The sequence below is a fragment of the Hyperolius riggenbachi genome, chromosome 1, assembly GCF_040937935.1.
Source record: "Hyperolius riggenbachi isolate aHypRig1 chromosome 1, aHypRig1.pri, whole genome shotgun sequence".
Lineage (NCBI taxonomy): Eukaryota > Metazoa > Chordata > Amphibia > Anura > Hyperoliidae > Hyperolius > Hyperolius riggenbachi.
Window position 1 is genome coordinate 485,706,865 of NC_090646.1, and position 21,915 is coordinate 485,728,779.

Genomic DNA, 21,915 nt, shown 5'->3' on the forward strand with positions numbered 1-21,915 from the left:
TTGGTATCAGTGCAAATAATCGCATTGCGATTTCGTACTTAGTGGAAACGGGCCCTATAACAGTGATGGCTAACCTTGGCACTCCAGCTGTGGTGCAAGTACAAGTCCCATGAGGCAATGCAATACTCTGACAGCTCTAAGCATACATCGGGGAGTCAGAGGCATGATGGGATTTGTAGTTTTGTCACAGCTGGAGTGCCAAGGTTAGCCATCACTGCCCTATAAGGTGTATTAGGTGCTTCATAAACGGAACTGGTGCCAATGCACTTTTTTTTTTTTCATGCAGGCAGAAAAATCTATGCTTAAAGGACAACTAACAAATTATGGAGGCAGCCATATTTATTTCCTTTTAAGCAATACCCGTTCCTTGGCTGCCCTGCTGATTCTCTGCCTCTAATACTTTTAGCCATAGACCCCGAACAAGTATGCTGCAGATCAGTTGTTTCTGCCATTGTCAGATATGAGAAGATTAGCTGCGTGCTTGGTCCTGTTGTGATTCAGACACTACTGCAGTCAAATAGTTCAGCAGGGCTGCCAGACAACTGGTATTGTTTAAAAGGAAATGCACATGGCAGCCTCCATATCCCTCTCACTACAGTGAGAAGAATATGGAGGCTGTCATATTGATCTCCTTTTAAACAATGCCAGTTGCCTGGCAGACCTGCTGATCTATTTGGCTGTAGTAGTGTTGAATAATACCAGAAACAAGCATGCAGCTAAAGCTGTCAAATCTGACTGTCAAACACCTGATCTGCTGCATGCTTGTTCAGGGTCTATGGCTAAAAGTATTATGGTGGCCATACATGGTACAATTTTTTTTCATCCTACCTTACCATTTCTATGTAATATAAGGGAACTGCCTAAATTATCCTTTCAGTATATTCACTTAATTTACCTTTATACTACATAGAAATGGTAAGATTGGATGAAAAAATTGTACCATGTATTGCCACCATTAGTCAGAGAATCAGCAGGACAGCCAGGCAACTGGTATTGCTTAAAGGACTTACGAGCCCAAAAGACGAAAAAAGTCTTTACCTTTGTGAATTTGTAACGCACGGAGGACGCCATCCGCGCCCTCCGTGCAGCTCCGCCGGGTCCCCGCTGCTTTTGTCCCCCCCCGGCCGGACCCCGACCCCACGCTACGTAGCGTGGAACGAGGCCCTAGAGCTGCGCAGCCGCACTCGCGGACTGTGCAGCCGCGGCCTCCTCCGGCGGCCATATTTGTGGAGGAAGGAGCGTCCGACCCGGGCTGTGGGGTTCGGGGTCCGGCCGGGGGGGACAAAAGCAGCGGGGACCCGGCGGAGCTGCGCGGATGGCGTCCTCCGTGCGTTACAAATTCACAAAGGTAAAGACATTTTTCCCAGAACGTCATTTCGGACAGCACCCCTGGATGAGACTTGTCTCCCTCCCCACTGTGGACAGGAAACTGTTAAAAGAAGAATTTGCATAAGCAATAGGCAGCCACATATAAGATACTACACCTGCCACAGTACCTCAGTTTAGTTTCCTGTCCCGGACGGGATGCATGGGAGAGGTCTCCAGGAGGGCCATCCATGTCAGGCGGCAGGGGCAGCGGTTTCCAGGGCTCCAAGCAGCACTGTTCAGTGAACAGTCGGAGCCCTGCAGCGTGGAGGAGGCTTCTCCATTGGAGGCAGCAACTTTATGCGCGCAGGTGCGTGCATTGGAGAGAGTTCACTTCCGGTTGAACCGGAGGTAGTCACGCGCTGGCGTCCCGCGTGATCTGAAGTCTGAGCCGGGCGGCAGGGGCCGCGGCGGTGATTAGGAATCGGCATACAGCTGATTCCTTAAGGTAAGAAGCTGATTAAGCATATGCTTAGCCGGCAGGGGCCGCATGCATAATTGGATCAGCTGCATCAAATCAGCAGCACAGGTATAAGTTTGTAGAGTCCATGATGCACTCTGGTTTGTGGCTGAGATCATGGAGGACGCCTCTGGGTCAGCTCCTGCACAATCTGCTGAATCTGCCCAGGATCCCTCTCTGGCAAGTAGATGTGATTATGTTTCTTCTGCTTGGCTGGATGTATGTTATGTATAGAGGGATTTGTCTAATGGCTGGCTATCGTTTATTATGTTTTATACCCCAAAAGACATAAGACTGAGAAGGTTGAAAAGTCTGAAAAATCTTCTACTCAGTCCAGTCAGCATGGATTGGCAACTCTGAATGGAAATTGTGCCAGTATTGTACAGAGAAGGTCCACAGCAATAGGAAATTAAAGATTCTGCTATTGCTTCTACCGCCTCAGCTGCTTCAGATGGGCCTGGGACTAGTACTGCTATGGCTTATCTACCTGTTATAGCTAATCCATCATCTCCTATGTTGTCTGCACCTCTAACTATGCCTCCTGCTTCCAAGAGACATAGGCCTCTATTTATTGAGCATTCCTGCATGCGGTAATGCTCAAAACAGCTGACTTTACCCACCATTTAGTAAAGTGTGCATTCATAAAACCTGTGTCCGCATGAAAATTTATAATTCCTGAGCAGGTGCCAGAAATTAACACCTTGTGCGGAGATTATCACAACACAGGTCACTGAAGGTTAATTCATAAAAATTAAAGCAGGCAAATGTGAGCAGAGAAACCCTGGCTGTTTAGAGAAGGCGATAAGCCAGCCATAACAGGCAAGCTAATGGAGAGACAGACCTCCCAGGCAGCTGCAGTGAGAGCAGAACAAACTGCATCCCGGAATACCCAGGCTGTGTTTTTAACCCCTTGGGTACCTGTTTTCAGATAAATTTCACATCAGAAAGCCTGCATGTGTAACATTCTTGAAGTTCTTCTAAGCTGCAGCAATTAAATAGATTGTTTAAAAGAACTAGACAGATTCAGGGCAAGGAGAGGCAATTTAAACAAAAATGCACATGTAAAGGAATGCTGGGGCTGCCTCCTTTATAGTAACTCTCTCTGCACAGAGAAAATGTATCAAACTAGGAGGAAGATTTGAGTAAAACTGACTAAGGGCCTTTTTTTCATTACTCTGCGAGTTACGATTTGATTCTGATCACGAGGTACGTTAAACTAATGGAAACTGCAGCAGCAATTTCCATTAGTGCAATCTGATTGCGATGCGATTTGGACAAAGCACAATCGTCATCCTCCTGCATTGTATGCAATTGAGCTGTACTATAAGTATAGTAACGCAATCGCATAGTGGAAATTGAAGTGCGATTGGGATCGCAAATGCGGTTGCGATCGCATTTCATAGTAGAAAAGAGCCCTAACCGCAATGTTTTTTTCCTGAATTAATGAAAGACTTACTAATAGGTATTAAGTCTGAGCAGAAATCTTTGACACCTTTGGATCAAATGTATGAGAGTTTGGCGGATCCTCATTCTCGGCTTATTCCAGTCCATTCTACTCTTAAGATTAGGATTAAGGAGTGGGATAATCTAGGAAAAGTTTTGGTTTTTTTTTGGCCCAGATCATTATCTAAATGTTGTTTTTCTCCTGAAGATCAGGGTTTTGGGGAACCCCGCCTAAATTAGATCCATATTTTTCAAGGGTATCAAACAAAACTGACCTACTTTTTTGAGGATTTCTGGGAAATTTTGAATGATTTCCCTAAAGTTTGGAATGCTTCCAATTATCTAGTGGACGCTTCAGATGATACGGTTAAACTTATGGCCAGAACTACGGCATTAGTTAATTCAGCCAGAACAGGTGTATGGGTAAAAACTTGGAATGATGACAATTCTTCAAAATCAAGTTATGTGGTGTACCTTGTGAAGGGGGTCTGCTGTTTGAGTCAGTTAGACAACCCTCTAGACAGAACGGCAGACACGCATTAAAAAAAAAAAAAAAAAAAAAAAAAAAAAGTATTCCTGTTAAAGGAATTCTATCGATTCACATATTTTCAATTGACACAGGAATTGTTTGGGAAGTGTTGCTAAGTACTGGTGTATACATTTTAGTAGCAACCTCTTTGTTTACTGTTATCAAAATGCTTTCGAACTTTACTGACAAAACTGACTCTGAGCCATGAGGAGAGGGGAAATTCCCCTCACACTTGATCAGATAACTCTGTGTAACTGTGTGTGACAGAGAGAACAGCTGCAGCTTCTGTGTCCTGTTTCGGACTGAAGTGTCTGTAGAGAGCAGAGGAAATGTAACTAATTGTTACAGCTTTTCATACTGTTTTTTGCTTTCAGAGTTTGTTTGATATTTGCTTTCTGTAGTCCGATATGCAACTCTGGCTGTGCATTGAAGTAGACACCCCTTCTGCAATTGATTTGTCCCAATATAGCTAATCCTACCCTCAGTAAATTACAGCTTTTGCCTCTGATATTTAACATGAAAAGTAGGAAAATGTTTACACAGCAACTTAGACATTATTTGTACATTGTCATTTTAGAACACTTGGGTATCGATAGTATTCCTTTAAGAAAGGACCTTTTCAAAGTAAACGGTCCTTTCGTCCCTCCTTCTAAGAATAAGTCAGATCCCTAGTCCTCTAAGGGCAGGAGATGGGCTCTCTACAAGTCACAGAAGCCTAAGGGCCCGTTCAGACTGCACACGTTTCCAGCTGCGTTTTGGAAACGCGTGCAGAAGGCCAACACGCACGACATCAGACAGTGCATAGAGTGCACTGTCTGATGTTCACACTGCATGCGTTCCGGACCTGTGCGGTCCGGGAACGCATGCTGCACGCAGATTTAGCAAAAACGCGCGGCTGTCCCATTCACTTTTCAGTGATGGGATCAGCCACGCAACGCATGCAAACGCGGATGGCGTGCGTTCGTACGCGTTGCGTTCCGCATGCGTGGCCGTCCGCGTTTGTAATGTGAACCGGCCCTAAGTCCAACTTCACTTTTACCAAGAAGTCGGATAAGCAATGACGCTAGTATTCCAGTGAGATGGAGAATTGCAAATTTCAAAACATGGCAACTACAGTGCACAAAATATTGGTTATTTAGGCTTCTTTCACAGTGGGACGTTACAGGCGCAGGTTAGAGCAGCTTGTAACGCAGCCCTGCTCACAGTAATGACAAATCAATGGGCTGTTCACAGTGCCCACGTTGTGTTACATTCTAACGCTGGACGTTTAAAGAAAGTGCATCATGCTGTGCGTTATACACGGTTTTAGCCGCATTAGACTGTTTGCATATGCTCAATAATGTGTGTTTTTTGTTTTCTTGCAGGAGAGGGGAGAGTCCGCTGTTGTGGCCAGCCACATGACTAATTAATATGCACTGCAGTGTTAACTTCCTGGAGCGGCCGCTTATTGGCTGGCAGGACCACGTGATGCGGAGTTTTCCGATCACGTGCTCTCCACAGTCTTTTGCTGCATGCGCCGTTTTCGTCCGATAGTAAGCGTCAAAAAGTACGCATCACAGACCCATCAGGAGACTCATAACGTGGCTCTAAATAGCATCCAACTTCAAAGCTCACATGCGTTGCCTTGGGGGCACGTTATGTAACCTTAGCGTCGCATCTAACGCAACGTCTTAGTGGGAAAGAGCCTTTAAGGTGTTTTTTGTCGGAGGGATACAGAATAGAGTTCAGCCAGCCTCCTTTTAAGAGCTTTTGCATTACTCCCCGTTTGCAGGACCAAATAAAGTTTTCAGCCCTACAATCGAAAGTCCTTTCCCTGTTTAGAAAAAAAGGGTAATTCGAGAAGTACCGAAATGTCAAAGGACAGGGATTCTATTGCCCTGTGTTTTGTCTAGTAAAGGAGCTACAGGGAAATTATCAGTTCATACTAAATTTAAAGAGTCTAAACCAGAAGGTAAAATACAGAAAATTCAGGATGGATTTGATCTATTATTCATCTCTTACAGAAGGACGATTTCCTAGCCTTTCTAGACGGAAGAGATGCGTATATTCAATTACCGATACATCTGTCTTCTCAATAATGCTTAAGGTTTGCCATCCAGATGGAGGAAGAGGTAAGAATGTATCAGTTTAATGCTTTGCCCTTCGGATTATCCTCAGCTCCAGGGTTGTTTATGAAGGTAATGTCTGGGGTTCTAGCTACACTTAGACAGAGAAAGGTTAACATTTTGGGTTACCTTGATTTTCTGTTTTGGGGGACATCTCCCAATTCGGTAAGAGATCAGATTGTTACGACAATAGTCTTACTACAAGATCTAGGTTGGATCATTAATTGGGAGAAATCTTCCTTAATTAAATCCTACACAGATTATACATTTGTTTGGGCTATTTCATTAGCATATCAGACACAGGGGGAGCAATTCAATTCTATCATGGCTCATTCCACAAGAGGAATTTCGACTTCTTGGGCAGAGAGGGCAGGGGCCTCTATAGATCAGATTTGCAGAGCTGCGACCTGGTCAAGTCACAATAAGTTTGTAAAGCACTATCGCCTTAATGTATCTGTCTCTGCAGGTTTATCCTTCAGAAGGAAAGTTTTGCAAGCTGTGGTCCCACCCTAAGGTTTTAACTCTTGTATATCGTCTCATCCAGGGGTGCTGTCCGAAATGACGTTCTGGGAAAGACCACTTTACTTACGGTAAAGTCTTTTCCAGTAGTCATGAGGACAGCACCCCTGCAACCCGCCCTTATTTGGGTAGGAAAGAGAAATAAGTTTGTGTAAGCATCATTAAATGTCCGTGTCATCTTTTTATTAACTGAGGTACTGTGGCAGGTGTAGTATCTTATATGTGGCTGCCTATTGCTTATGCAAATTCTTCTTTTAACAGTTTCCTGTCCACAGTGGGGAGGGAGACAAGTCTCATCCAGGGGTGCTGTCCTCATGACTACTGGAAAAGACTTTACCGTAAGTAAAGTGGTCTTTTTCCTCTTTTGGGCTTGTAAGTCCTTTAAAAGAGGGATAAATATCACAGCCTCCTTATATCTCTTGTTACAGTTGCACTTTAAAGCGGTATTGTCACCATAAAAATCAAATTTCAACAGCAACTGGTCTGTGTATTAAGTGATAAAGATGCTAATCCTGCAATCAAAACTTGCAAACCTTTTTCTGCTGTTATGGTTTGTAGTTATCACATACTTTAGGACTACTGGCCATAGTGCCAAAGAGTTGAATGCTGGGAGTTTTTTTTTTTAATCTATAATATATTCCTCCTCCTTACAGTTATTTCCCTGCCTAGCTGCTTATCAGAAACACCCTCTGATTACTTGTGTTTACAAGCAAGGCTGAGGTGACTCAGTGATTGGATGTATAAATAAAAAAAAAACAGTGCAGTTGTTCGTATACACCTCAGTGGGAGTGCCTGAAGACTCTGAGAGGATGGCAGCTAATGAATACACAACGAGCAAGAGAAAGGAGGGGGGGGGGGGGACGAGTCAGGGAGGATATGATGTCAGTGGTAGCTTGGCAAGATGGCCACTGCCTAGAATAGGATTTTCTGTATAAAATTCACAAGAATCATGTGGATAGCACAATACATCTGTTATGCAAGTAGAAGTAGTATTTATCTACTTATATATGTGTTTTTTTATTTCTAGGTTAGCATGGGTGTTGCTTGTTCTTTAAACTCTCAATGCATTTGTATACTCTAGCATCCAGTGGCAGTAGTGTGAAGAATTGATAACACAGGTGTTGGGGTAGGGTTGCTCGTAATCGAAATTACGAGCAGGGCCGGTTTAAGCAACAATGGGGCAAAAATAAACCTGCCCCCCCAACAGATACCCCGGAACAAAAATCGGCATTAACCCTCCTGGCGGTCTAATAAATTCCGCCAGGAGGCAGCGCAGCAGTTTTGTTTTTTTTTTTAAATCCTGTAGCGAGCCCAGGGCTTGCTACATGATAGCCGCTGCTCAGCAGCATCCCCCCACCCGCTTCAAAAAACGGGATTTCCTGGAGGGCTTCCCCCGGCGCCATGGCGTCAGCGACGTCATTGGGAGTCCCGATCCACCCCTCAGCGCTGCCTGGCACTGATTGGCCAGGCAGCGCACGGGGTCTGGGATAGTGGCGATCGAGCGCAGGGCGGCAGCGATCGGCGTGCTGACGCAGCTAGCAAAGTGCTAGCTGCGTGCAGCAAAAAAAAAATTAAGCAAATCGGCCCAGCAGGGCCTGAGAAAACCTCCTGTACGGCTTACCGCCAGGGAGGCTAAGGGACCTTTTTTGCAGCTGGTAGAGTCAGGGTGTGAATCCCCAATCGGTCGGAGCTCCACATTCTGGCTACCCCAGCCTGCATGGGGGACAAGGGGTTAAAAAGTTTCAGGAGGGGGGACCCCACATAATTAAAAAAAAAAATTCCCACACTCTAAACATAAAAAAAAATTGGGTAAATAGGAAAAAATGCCAGGGATCTTCATGCAGCCATATTGCGGCTGTATAGCGATCCCTGGCCAAACTGCGTATGGACCCCCAGGAAACCCCGTCAGGAAATTTATTGCTCTTTCTTTTGATGCATGTAAAATTACACTACCGTTAGGTTTGGTACTAAAAGTGACATTTACCGCATTTAAAAGTATACTTTTTCCTTCGAAACTTTAAAATCGATTTTCTCAAAAACTATAAGGTCTTTTTTGAAAAATAGTTTTTTCCTCTTATTCCCAATGATCTCCTGAACATATTCTGCAAATTTAGGGTTTCTAGCATTTAAGGTGGATTTGCTATTAACCATTAAAGTCGGCAGGTTTTTGAATGTGTATTTTTTTTCTTTGAAACTTTAAAATCGATTTTCTCAAAAACTATAAGGTCGATTTTGAAAAAAAATTTTCCTCTTGTAGCCACTGGGGGCCCCTACAAGCTCTGGGGCCCTGGGGCAATTGCCCCCTTTGCCTCTATGGTAGCGCCAGCCCTAATTACGAGTAGCACTTAAAGGAGAACTGTAGGTAGAGGTATATGGAGGCTGCCATATTTATTTCCTTTTAAGCAATACCAGTTGCCTGGCTGTCCTGCTGATCCTCTGCCTCTAATACTTTTAGCCCTAGAACCTGAACAAGCATGCAGCAGATCAGTTGTTTTTTTCAGATCTAACAAGATCAGCTTGTTAACTTAAGTTAACTTATCAATGGTGCCTATAGCTGATGCGCTCCACTTGCGATTCACGTCACTCCTTCAACCCGGAAGGCGGAAGCATGGGAGTGACGTGGTATGCAAGTGAAGCACATTGGCTATAGGCAGCGGCATGGAAAAGTTAACAATACCCCTCCCCCCCTCCTGTGGCCTGTGAGGCCCAATGCACATCAAAACCGCTAGCAGATCCTCAAAATGCTAGAGGTTTTTGAAGCAGATTTAAGAGCGATTCTAGGCGTGTTTAGAGAGATTTTCTAAACATGCCTAGCGTTTTTTGGAGAGTTTTTGTGTAGCAGATTACAAATCTTGTTACAGTAAAAGCTGTTAGTGAACAGCTACTGTAACAAAAACGCCTGGAAAACCGCTCTGATCTAGCGGTTTCCAGAGCGGTTTGAGCTTTTCCTATACTTTACATTGAGGCAGAAACGCTTCTGAAAACCACAAGCGTGCAGCAGGAGGCACTTTTGCGGTTTGCTAAAAACCTCAAACCGCTGGTGTGCACCATCCCATTGAAACACATTAGCCAAGCGGTTTCACAGGCGGAAGCGGTTTGCAAAACGCTTCAAAAAACCTCTCGGCGTGCACCAGGCCTGAAATGCTATTCATAATTTCGATTACATCCAACCCTGGTTAGGAAGATCTTTCACTATTGGCTGTGTACTGGCATTCTGCTTGAATAAAATAAGACTGGGCTTCTTTTCTGCAATGTGTATATATACTGTACCATCATTTTTCTTTGATTATATGGCTCTGTACAATTAACAAGCTGACACTTCATTGCATTCCAGCGGTTCTGGAGTTGTTTTAAGGATGTTCAATGAAATGGAAATAATTTCAAGTTGATGCTGCATTATGCAAATGTATGCAGCTTGCAGATCAAATCCTGCTGAGGTAAAATTTTGCTGGTCCATTTTCAAGCTGCATAAATCTGCATACAAAATTGCATATTCCTGCATAAACTTGAAAATAATTGTATCTCTTTGACATTCCCTAACGTGTAGCCTTCAGGGACAATTTGCATATTCATCAGTGATGTACTGTGGGAGAGCACTTTCATTTTTTGTGCCGTCATCACTAAACAATGCTAGATGAAACTCTACCGATAACAACCGCCTCTGCCAAGAATCTTGTGCTTGTACATTTGCCACACCCCCACCCCTTGCCCTCAGCGATCACACTGGCGGATCGATTCGGCCAAACGCTGGCCGTGATCACTGTTCTCCTCCCATGTAATGTCACTCCCGCTGCATAGATGCCTAGGTAAATCAAGGGTTGTGCAGGCATAATGCGCGATCCTGAGACTTGGTTCACAGAGGGCATTGGCCTCAATTCACTAAGCTTATCTCCTGTCTTTAATAACTCTTCTAAAGTTGTTACCATGGTGATAAGGCATGTAGTATTCAGGAAACATTTTACCTCAGGCAAACCTAAAGTTAACTCTTCTGTCTTTAAGTTAACTCTTTAACCAGCTGGGCGGTATGGACGAGCTCAGCTCGTCCATCACCGCCGGAGGCTGCCGCTCAGGCCCTGCTGGGCCGATTTTCATGAAATAAAGAGCAGCACACGCAGCCGGCACTTTGCCAGCCGCGTGTGCTGCCCGATCGCCGCCGCTCTGCGGCGATCCGCCGCGAGCAGCGGCGAAAGAGGGTCCCCCCAGCCGCCTGAGCCCAGCGTAGCCGGAACAAAAAGTTCCGGCCAGCGCTAAGGGCTGGATCGGAGGCGGCAGACGTCAGGACGTCGGCTGACGTCCATGACGTCACTCCGCTCGTCGCTATGGCGACGATCTAAGCAAAACAAGGAAGGCCGCTCATTGCGGCCTTCCTTGTTTATTCTGGGCGCCGGAGGCGATCGGAAGAACGCCTCCGGAGCGCCCTCTAGTGGGCTTTCATGCAGCCAACTTTCAGTTGGAATAGTTTTTTTTTAATTTAAAAAAAACCCTCCCGCAGCCACCCTGGCGATTTAATCAGAACGCCAGGGTGGTTAATCCTTAAAATAACAGAGTTAAAGACAGGCTGTTCATTAACTGCGTGTGAAAATAACTACAGAGGAGGTAAATTAACTACAGAGGAGGTAAATTAACTACAGAAGAGGTAACGTAAGGAATGAAGAGATAAGATAACTCTCTAACTATGTGGAGGTAAGTTTTCTCTTGCCTTATTAGCTCCAGCATGATCTCAGTAAATTGAGGCCATTGTGTTTCCTGAAACAGCAGGAAGGGAAAACTGCATGTTATCTGTGTGTTGTGTTGTATACAGTTAAACATACAGTCAATTAAATGTAAGCTTCACTGCAACTTCGTACAAGCACGTTTTGCAGTAATGTACTGCATGCAGTGTTACAATGTAGCACACTGTTATACCGCAACACACCCGCCACACTGTGAACGTCACATAAGTGGTGCATTGCGGCAAGCCACATTACAAAACAGCCGTTATGCAGCACTGTGAACGTAGCCTGAAAGTATGTCCTAATACCCTATGGCGCTTTCTGTAATATAGCAATTATTTTTGTTTGTTTTTCTGACTAGATGTTCACTTTAATGTAATGCAGAAAGAAAACTTTATTTTAATTGCTCAGTAAGCTGAGGGGAGCTACTGAAAAAGAAAAGCTGCAAGAAAAATCACAGCAGATGAATAAACATTAGGACAAACAGCAGTATTTTAATCTGAGCAAATAGTTTATGAAAAATAGTTCCCAGTGGAAGAAGTGCAGGCTTAGCAGTGGAATAGCGTAGAATCTCAGAGTTTAAATGTGTCTGTTGATTGCATTTGAACATTGAGTCCCTTATACAACCCAAATCAAGATGCAGAAGGTACCCGAAGACAAGTGCAGAGGCACATTCTAAACTTTCAGCTTAACACAGTGATTTTACAAAGTATAATAATCCGACCAACCTACGCATTAGGATTTTTTAATGAGGGCTGAAAACCAGGAGCATGCATTTCTTTACAGATTCATGGCCAGCCTATTGGTATTCTTCCTTGAAGCAGTGAAAGGCAGATATGAACAAGCGTTTCAGGAGACTTTGGTAAAGTTGATAGTAAGGTTTTTTTGATAGTAGGTGGTTTGCTACCAGTGCTATCCCTACTGCTGCATATCAGGCTTATAGCCAGTAAGTTGCACCCCCTACGGACCTAGTGAGTTACCCCTTATGTGGCTTGGGCTTTCTGTGTAGAAGTATGGCTGTCGCATTTTAACAAGCCTGGAAACCATCTATAATTAGCTACAATGATAAGTGTTTATCTGCTTTGTCACTCTCCAACCCAGTGGCGTAGGGATCACTATAGCAGCCATAACGGCTGCTATGGGGCCTGTAGCCTAGGGGGGCTCGGTGGGAAGGGGTCTGGTGTAGGCCTCATGAAGAACCCGTGGTGGACCCCACAAATTGTAGAGTAGTGAGCAGAAGCTAGAAGGAAGCAACATACCGGTACCTCTCCATACGATTTTAGAAATCGCTCTAAAAGCGCTTGTGCAACTATTTCCTATGAGACTTCACATTTGAGCGTTTCAATTTTTTTAAAATCGCAAACGCACTACCTATACTATTTTCTGAGCGTTTTGGCTCAATGGAAGGTATAGGGAAATTGCAAAGTGTTTGAAAAAGCGATTTGTATCGCGATTTCCCGAGTGCTTTTATAAATAAATATATTGTATTTATTCATTTCCAGGTCAAAGAGTTTACTTCCTGACTGATGTCAGTAAGTGTCTAAATTAATCGCTCAGAAAAGCGCTTACAAAAGCATTTTTTTAAGGTAAAAGTTCTTTTAAAAAGCGCTCTATAAATCTCTCAGCGCTGGCGATTTATGTGAACAAGGCCTGTTTTTTTTTTACAGCAGAAACACTGTGATCTATTTGGGGTGGAGAGGAAACCTTTTTATGGTAATATTTAATGGCAAATGCTAATAAAGTTGACTTTTGTGATAAAGAAGGAGCAGAACACATCTGATTCCTGATTCATTGCTCCAGAATTTCACCTGGATGGTCAAATTGACTACCCAGCCTGTAAAACAAAGCTAGTCTGGGCATTTTGGCTACAGTGTAAACAGTTTTTTTGGGAGCTTGTATTACCACATGTGCCTTGTTGTTTGTTCATAATAGATTAATGCAGAACTCCTCACAATTTCCTTTCTACTAGCAGCAAGTCACTCGGTAACCACAGCTCTTCACCATTAGCTTTACTGTGTCACCATTCTTGAGATTGCTAGCTAACTATGTATTGCCAATAACAACATTGCTCTACTTGCTTTGCTGTCACACTGCTCTTCTGGTTTCATTGTGTGTATCTCAGGAACTATATCATTCTGACAATTAGTTTTCACAGACAGTAACTGAGTAATTAAGGCTTAGTTCTGTTGTCCAGATTTTTACAGATTTGCTTTAAAAAAAACAAATATATTTCTTGCCATAAAAAGAATGCGTTGCTCCAAAATGTCCTGTTGTGAAACTACGGTAGACTCAAGAAGAAATAAGAGCAAGGGCAAAAACTAACACAACAGAGACTATTGTTTTTAAATAGAACACATTTTTGTGGAGCATCAAAGAATCTATGAAGCAAACACAATTAAAGCCTGGTACATGTTTCAGACATTTGTCAGCTTATGTAATTGTGGGGTTTTCGATATATGGGACAGTAGATTTAGAACTAATGCTGTACAGACACATTTAGCATTTTGTTCAGCTCTATGGAAAGGGAAGACAAGCAAGCAGCACCATGCTGCAGTACCTTCCTTTGAAATTTCCACAGGAAAAAAAATACCTTGGGTGAGGCCATCTGTCAAGTTATGTCTGAAGAGGAGGACAGTGACACCTGGGGCATAGGTGTCTGCAGAAATTTTTCGGGGGGGGGGGGGGGGCTTAAAAAGGGTGGGGCACGCCGTGCCCAAAAATGGGGGGGTTGTGCCCAAAAATGGGGGTAAGCCAAAAATGGATGTGGTCATAGGTGGAGCCAAATTTACATGAACCAAGCAATGGTAAGACATTAGACTAGGATTATGGTAGGGATTTGATTGTGAGCGCCTCTGACACAGGTCCCCCCCCCAGCTTAGGTGATGACAGGTGCCCCTAGTTTTAGGTAGTGACAGGTGCCCCCCATGTTTAGCGACGGGGACCCCACTCACCATCAGTTGTCTACCCCCTGGCCGTCTCCTCTGCATCCCAGCAGCTAGCGTCAGACCTCAGAATCAGGTGGCGACCAGTGAGAGCTGGCGCACTGTACCCCAGTGGACCGCATATCAGTGCGGTGTCCACGAGGTGTTAGCTCCCACACTCACTGGTCGCCGGCTGAGTTTGAGGTCTGACGCTAGCTGCTGGGACGCAGCGGAGACGCTCGGGGGGTAGAAGACTGTCGGCCAGGAGGGGGGCATCTGTCCCATTTTGCCCCTATGTGCAGACACCCATGACCTGGGGACACCTGTATACATTTAAGATTTTTCCTTCACCCACCTGAAACATGAAATGTGGTTTTATTGATAGGTTCACTTAAAGTAGTACTCCATGATTCAACTGATAGTAGATTTGCTATAACCTTTTCCTAGGAGCTGCGGTGGAAATGGAGAAGGGAGGTTGGAATAGGAGCCAACAGATAAGATCTAGGTAGGTAAATTACTTATTTGCCAATCCACCACCCAAGAACATTTGCTATGTGGGAGCTATGTATGCATTAGGAGATCCATTGCAAATTAATGAGAAGTTATTTTAAAAAGTAGTTGAAAAATGATCTCTATGAATGAACTGGGCTTCTCTCAAGCCGTCAACCTCCCTACCCACAAAAAAGGACACACTTTGGACCTCATTTTCCATTCAGAACTCCTAATATCCAATGTGGAAATTGATCCAGTAGTTTGGTCAGACCACCACACTGTCCACTTCTCCTTTACAGCACCGGCTACAAAACACCAAGTGAAAGAACTAATAAAATATCGTTCCTTGAAAGGTTTGACACCCCAACACCTTCAGAACAGCCTCAATCTAGGTGGACTGACAGATCACAACCTCGGCCTTGAATCCATGGTCCTTAAATATAACCACGATGTCTCAGCCGCTTTTGACGCCATAGCTCCCTTAAAGATTAAACGTTCCGCACCATTACATCATGCTCGCTGGTTTGACAACTCTATAAAGGAACTAAAGAAACCGGGACGCAGACTGGAACGAAGGTGGCGCAAACATCAGTCTCCTGATGACAAACTTTCCCTAATTGCTCACCTGAAAAAATATCAAACGATGATTAACAAAAAGAAGTCCTTATTCCTGTCTCACGAAATTGCAAATGCAGCCAACAGACCTGCCCAACTCTTCCGCACGGTTGACAGTCTCTGCAAGCCATCTTGCAGGAAATCCAGCATCAGACCTTCACAGGAACTGTGCGAGAAATTTGCCCACTTCTTCTCAGACAAAGTCTCCTCCATACGATCTGCCATTCAATTCACAGCCCCAGAAACCCATGCAGAGCCATATAACAGGTGCAAAAATAGCCTACCACCATGGTCTGATTTTAAGGTAATCACTGAAAAAGACATCTTGGATATCCTCTCAAACCTTTGCCAGACTACCTGCGATCTGGACCCTGGCCCCACTAAGTTCATGTTGAAATGCCCTGAACTATTTACACCGGCATTCCCCAAAATAGTCAACGGCTCCTTACAACAAGGGTGGTTTCCCTCTACTCTGAAAGAAGCAATCGTCAGGCCTCTACTCAAGAAACCATCCTTAGACCCAGATGCTCTAAACAGCTACAGACCTGCCTCAAACCTCCCCTTTCTGGGAAAAGTTATTGAAAAGGCTGTCTACCTCCAACTTGAAGCCAGGCTCTCCAGAAACAACATCCTTGACCCTCTTCAATCTGGTTTCAGGAAATATCACAGCTGTGAAACAGCCCTCACCCAGATTTGCAATGATCTGCTCATTGCAAGAGACAAGGGTCAATGTTCCATCCTGATTTTGCTCGACCTCTCAGCGGCTTTTGACACAGTCGATCATGAAATCTTACTCAACAGGCTACAAGAGTACTGTGGCATAGATGGCATTGTTCTCCGGTGGTTCAACTCCTTCCTGGCTGGCAGAACACAAAGGGTAGCCTTAGGGCCCTTCCTCTCCAACCCTGTACCACTAAAATACGGTGTACCTCAGGGCGCAATATTATCCCCTTTACTGTTCACCATATACATGCTGCCACTTGGAGAAATCATACAAAAACATGGCCTGACATATCATTGCTATGCTGATGACACCCAGCTATATTTGTCATTCAAACCTGACGTCACAGACCCTACTCCACAAATAAACGCATGCTTAGCTGAGCTTCAGGAGTGGATGAATAGTAATTGGCTAAAACTTAATGCTGACAAAACTGAGGTTCTTGTTATCGAGGGCCAGGGCTCAACAGCAAAGCAGCTCCAGTCTCAACCAACACCGCTACGGATAGGGAGCTCAGACCTGAACAACTCAGACTGTGTGCGCAGCCTGGGAGTACTGATTGATGGGAAATTAAGCTTCAGGAATCAAATCTCAGCTGTTGTGAAACATTCCTTCTTTCACCTAAGGAATATTGCAAGTATTAAACACCTAATTCCTTCAGAGGATCTTCCAACCCTAGTTCATGCCTTCGTCACATCAAGGTTAGACTACTGCAACGTCCTCTACACAGGCCTGCATAAGAAAGACTTACGCCGCCTGCAATTAGTACAGAATGCCGCCGCAAAGCTGTTAACGAGCCAACCCCGCCATTGCCACATAACACCAACCCTGAGCTCACTCCACTGGCTACCGATAAAATGGAGAATTCTGTTTAAGATTGGCTTACTGACATTCAAATCCTTGCACAATCTGGGCCCTGGATACCTGAAGGACTTGTTGCAACTACATCACACCCCCCACAAACTTAGATCAAAAGGACGTAACACCTTGGTCACCCCCAGAGTCCACCTCAAAACCTTTGGAGACAGAGCCTTTTGTCATGCTGCCCCTACACTTTGGAACTCCCTGCCACACCCAATCAGGACAGCCCCATCCCTGGAAACATTTAAGTCTAAACTGAAAACCTACCTTTTCAGTCTGGCATTCATGAACATCTGACTATCTCCTCTATAACACAACCCAGCCTGAAACCCTGTATTAATCTGAGACACAGCTATGCGCTTTGAGTCCTATGGGAGAAAAGCGCTTTACAAATGTTATTGTATTATTGTATTACTAGCCAACCCGCGTCGTAGCATACGCCGCATCTATCTAGCTAATAGAGTACGTGCCTCAACCTTGAAGCAAGAAGAAGTAGGCTTTCCATGAGAAAATGTATGCGTGCTCAAACACCAAGTTTAACCCTAGCAAGTCTGGCTTTGCAAATCCGACCTAATTGGCTATTCATGAGGCAATGCTCATGCAAATATGCATTTGCTTTCGCATGCCAAACTATGCAGGGTCAAAAAACCAATACTGCAAAGCGCTCTCTCGCTGCCTGGGAACCACAGCGGCACCCCGGATTGGGAGGCTGGGTGGCGCAGCCGCCCCCCCCCCCCCCCAAGCGTGGCCAGCGCTGGGGAGAGCCGTCCGCACCCACCTCCTAATATTAAAAACAGCCACTTACCTTAACGTCCATTGGGTTCTGCTACATGCGCATTAATTTTCTCATGGAAAGCATTTTGTGCAGTTTGTATCCTTTGGAGGCAGGTGGTGGATGGCTTGCTCCGGTGGTGTGAACCCTGGAGTGAGTGCGCCTGTCCTCCCCCCCCCCCCCCCCCCCTCTGGAGTGCTGTATGTGAGCCAGCCCTGAGCTCTAAAGCTCGGGGTGACCCATGCTTCTCTCCTTTCTCATGTGGTGCCCCCAAATTAATGCGCATGTAGCAGAACGCAATGGACGTTAAGGTAAGTGCCTGTTTTTAATATTGGGAGGTGGGTGCAGACGGCTCTCCCCGGCGCTGGCCACACTTGGGGGGGTCGTCCACGCCACCCAGCCTCCCTCTCCGGGGTGCCGCTGTGGTTTCCAGGCAGTGAGAGAGCCTAGGACCCTGCGGTCCCCCCAGTTGTATAAAAAGGAGGCATTGGGAATCCTCCCCGTGGCGTTCCTGGAGGCCTGGAACACACCAAAAACTGCTAGCAGATCCGCAAAATGCTGGCAGATTTTGAAACGCTTTTTCTTATTTTTCTGTAGCATTTCACCTAGCATTTTGCGGTTTTGTAAAGCGTTTTTGGTGTAGTAGATTTCATATATTGTTACAGTAAAGCTGTTACTGAACAGCTTCTGTAACAAAAACGCCTGCAAAACCGCTCTGAACTGCCGTTTTTCAGAGCGGTTTGCGTTTTTGCTATACTTCACAGTGGAGGCAGAAACGCCTCCGCAATCCAAAAAATGCCTCACCTCGGGAGTATGCGTTTCAGCAAAACGCCTCCCGCTCTGGTGTGCACCAGCCCATTGAAATACATTACCCAAGCGTATCCGCAGCCGCAAGTGGATCGCAAAACGCTGCCGAACCGCTCTGGTGTGCACTAAGCCGGAAAGTGCTAATGTAGCATGTAGCAGGGTGACTGCTTTGTGGTATTGGTTTGTGCATGCATTTGCATGAGCATTGCCTCATGAATAGCCAATTAGGCCAGATTTGCAATGTCAGACTTGCTAGGGTAAGGCCTCTTTTCCATGGACTGTGAATAGGCAGTGAAATGGCTCTCAAACTCTCACAACTGCTCACTGCTGCCTGGTAACTGCTCACTGCTGCCTGGTAACTGCTTGCTGCTGCCTGGTAACTGCTTGCTGCTGCCTGGTAACTGCTTGCTGCTGCCTGGTAACTGCTTGCTGCTGCCTGGTAACTGCTTGCTGCTGCCTGGTAACTGCTTGCTGCTGCCTGGTAACTGCTTGCTGCTGCCTGGTAACTGCTTGCTGCTGCCTGGTATCTGCTCACTGCTGCCTGGTAACTGCTTGCTGCTGCCTGGTAACTGCTTGTTGCTGTCTGGTATCTGCTAACTGCTTGCTGCTGCCTGGTAACTGCTTGTTGCTGCCTGGTATCTGCTCACTGCTGCCTGGTAACTGCTTGCTGAGCACACAGCTCAACAGTCCGTGGAAAAGAGGCCTTAAACTTGGTGTTTGAGCACGCATAAATTTTCTCATGCAAAGTACTTCTTCTTCTTGTTTGAAGGTTGAGGCACTTAGTCTATTATATATATAGATTATCTCCTAAGATAAAACTCAGGAGAAAAAGTGAACATGTACCCGAGCCACAGTTTGAGTACAAAATAATATACTTACCTAAAGAGAGGGATGCCTCAGGATCCTATTGAGGCTTCCCTCGCTGCTCTGACATACTTCGCTGCTGAGCATGCACTTCCCCTCCCCCCCCCCCCCCCCAGATTAGCGACTGGCATTGTTGCTAATCACATCGGGACCGCGCAGCGCCTCTCCCTGTATTGTATCCATGCAGTAGTCATGCGGGCCCGCCCGTGCATGCGCAGTACGCTAGAGCCGCAGGTTATGTGCTACTTGGTAGGCGCGGACAGGCTCGCCCGGCTACTGCGTGGCCAAGATACAGGGAGAAGAGCTGTAAGGCCCTGATTTAGAGGGGGGCCGCGCTCAGCAACAAGGGGCTTGGGACCACCGAGGGAAGCCTCAATAGGATCCTGAGGCTTCCCTCTCTTCAGGGTAAAGTGTTTTAACCTTAGCTTGGGCTCGGGATTACTTAAAGTGCATATGGGCCTGTTGATCATTACTATCAAGCTGCAGTTTTGATAGGAAATGAGTTTTGCAAACCTAGCCAGTCAGGTAATAAAAACTGGATATGCAGAAACAGTTTATGTTTCACAGTGTTGTGCAGTGCCAAATACACTATTTGGCAGAATACGAATTAAAAAGCCTGAGCTGGGGCTTTAATGGCATAATGCGACTTACATATGGCAAATTTTCTTTGCCGACTGATGTTATCCTAAGGAAGTTCAGGGCACCTACTACTCATCCTACCTGCCTAGCTTTTAAGATGATACTATAGTTGGATTGTGCTTTGCAGGGCTTCACATATATTAATGTCTCACCTATGACCTGAACAATGATTCCCTCAAGGAACAGCATCCTGTAAGTGCCTCCCTAGAAATTGTAGATGGAGTTCAATTTGATCCACTGATTCACTAGAAATGCGAACCGTTGCATAAATACCACCAGATCAACAGATGAAAAAGAAAGAAGGGATTATGTATTCTCTACATGTCCTTTTTACCCATGTCCTTGAGATAAGCAGAGGATTCTTGGAGTGGAAGCAAAGAGATCTACTTGGCTCTGACCTGACCTAAATTCAATTATGAGGAATTTCTCCTCCTGACTGCTGGAGCCTAGGGGTTGTAACATCTCTGAGTCTGCTCTAAGCTCAAAAACACTTATATGAAATCGATTTTCCGTCACAGACAAAAACACCTTCACAACTCTAAAAAATCATATACCCCCTCAGGAAATTTCAGATCCTTGCATTTGTCAGATGAGACTTAAAAAGGAACTGTAGTTTCCTGGAAAAAGAGCCTATAGTGTGACACTGAACCGAGTCCCAGATATTTTCCCCTTTCATAAAATCGTGCAGGTCTTAGCTTGAATGGCAGACACCTTTTACTGTGGAAGGAGTGAATCTCAAACAGAATCAACTGCTAAGGGACTAAAATAGATTTTGGTAGTCTGGCCTGATTTCTAAGGTCTAATAATATCTGTAGAACAGTATCTTTGTGAGCTAATAACATGCTTATATCTGTAAAAGCTTCCATTAAAAAATAATCTACTCATAATTGAATCAGAGCCATGCTTGATGAGCAGGATAAATTGGAATTGTGTGAAAGCTATCATTTACGTGTACGCCTACCAAAGAATCCCTCACCATAATTGCTGGGATATCTGCTATGATTTTTATACAAATCCTTATGGCTTGATAGAACCATTTAGATTTCCCATGTTGAGATCTTTAATAGCTTCTCTCTGCCTTAGAGTTGGAAATAAGTGATGTATCCAACCAGGTTTCTCCAGCTTGAAAACATCCAGACAAAGCCTCCAAAGGAAAGTTTAGTAATGTTAAAGCCAACTTTTAAACCTTGTACAGACGTTACACTTTCTGTTATTTGTTTGTGAATGTTTCAGGTGACAGTGATGAACTATGCACCCAAGTTTTTCATAGGGAAACAGCAATTGACTGTGTTGGGTTTTAGTGAAAAGTTTTCGGTGTATTCCATAGTGGGCTCATACTCCCAGAACACCTAGGTGGCAAACAGAGAGGCCAGGAGTCTGATGGTGCAGTATCGTTATTTAAGGAGGTTAATTGTAAATATAAATGTTTATACACACAAAGTTGGGTTGCAGATCCCTGCAACCACCATATAGGCTTACAGGGGGCTCATTTTCAAGTGCTGTACTGGCTGCTCATTGGTGCTATAGTTTTAATTATCACATCTCTATCTACTTTGAATAGTGACAATCATTAGCAGAGTGTTCCCCTCCCGTTTTTACACCTCTTAGATACTGTGGCTTTCCTTGGCAAGTTTTGGAGCTCCATATCAATTGTTATGGTTAAAGGCTTTGAGCCCACCATCAGAATTTTTTGGGCCCCATACTGGGCACTCCCCTCTGCCCTACACAGAAAATCACAATCTTTGAAGGCCTGAACACCATCCGTGCGTCCGCTATCCAAAAGCTGTCATCGTTGCGAGCATTCTACTTATGTTCAGCTCATTAAAGGACCTCTGTCGTGAAAATCTTTAATTTAAAATACATGTAAACATATACAAATAAGAAGTACGTTTCTTCCAGAGAAAAATGAGCCATAAATTACTTTTCTCCTATGTTGCTGTCACTTACAGTAAGTAGTAGAAATTACAGACAGATTTTGGACTAGCCCATCTTCTCATGGGGGTTCTCAGGGTTTTCTTTATTCTGAAAGCACTTTGTGAATGGCAGTTGCTTTGTACAACTGCCAAAAAAAGTGTGCAGCGAGCAGGGAG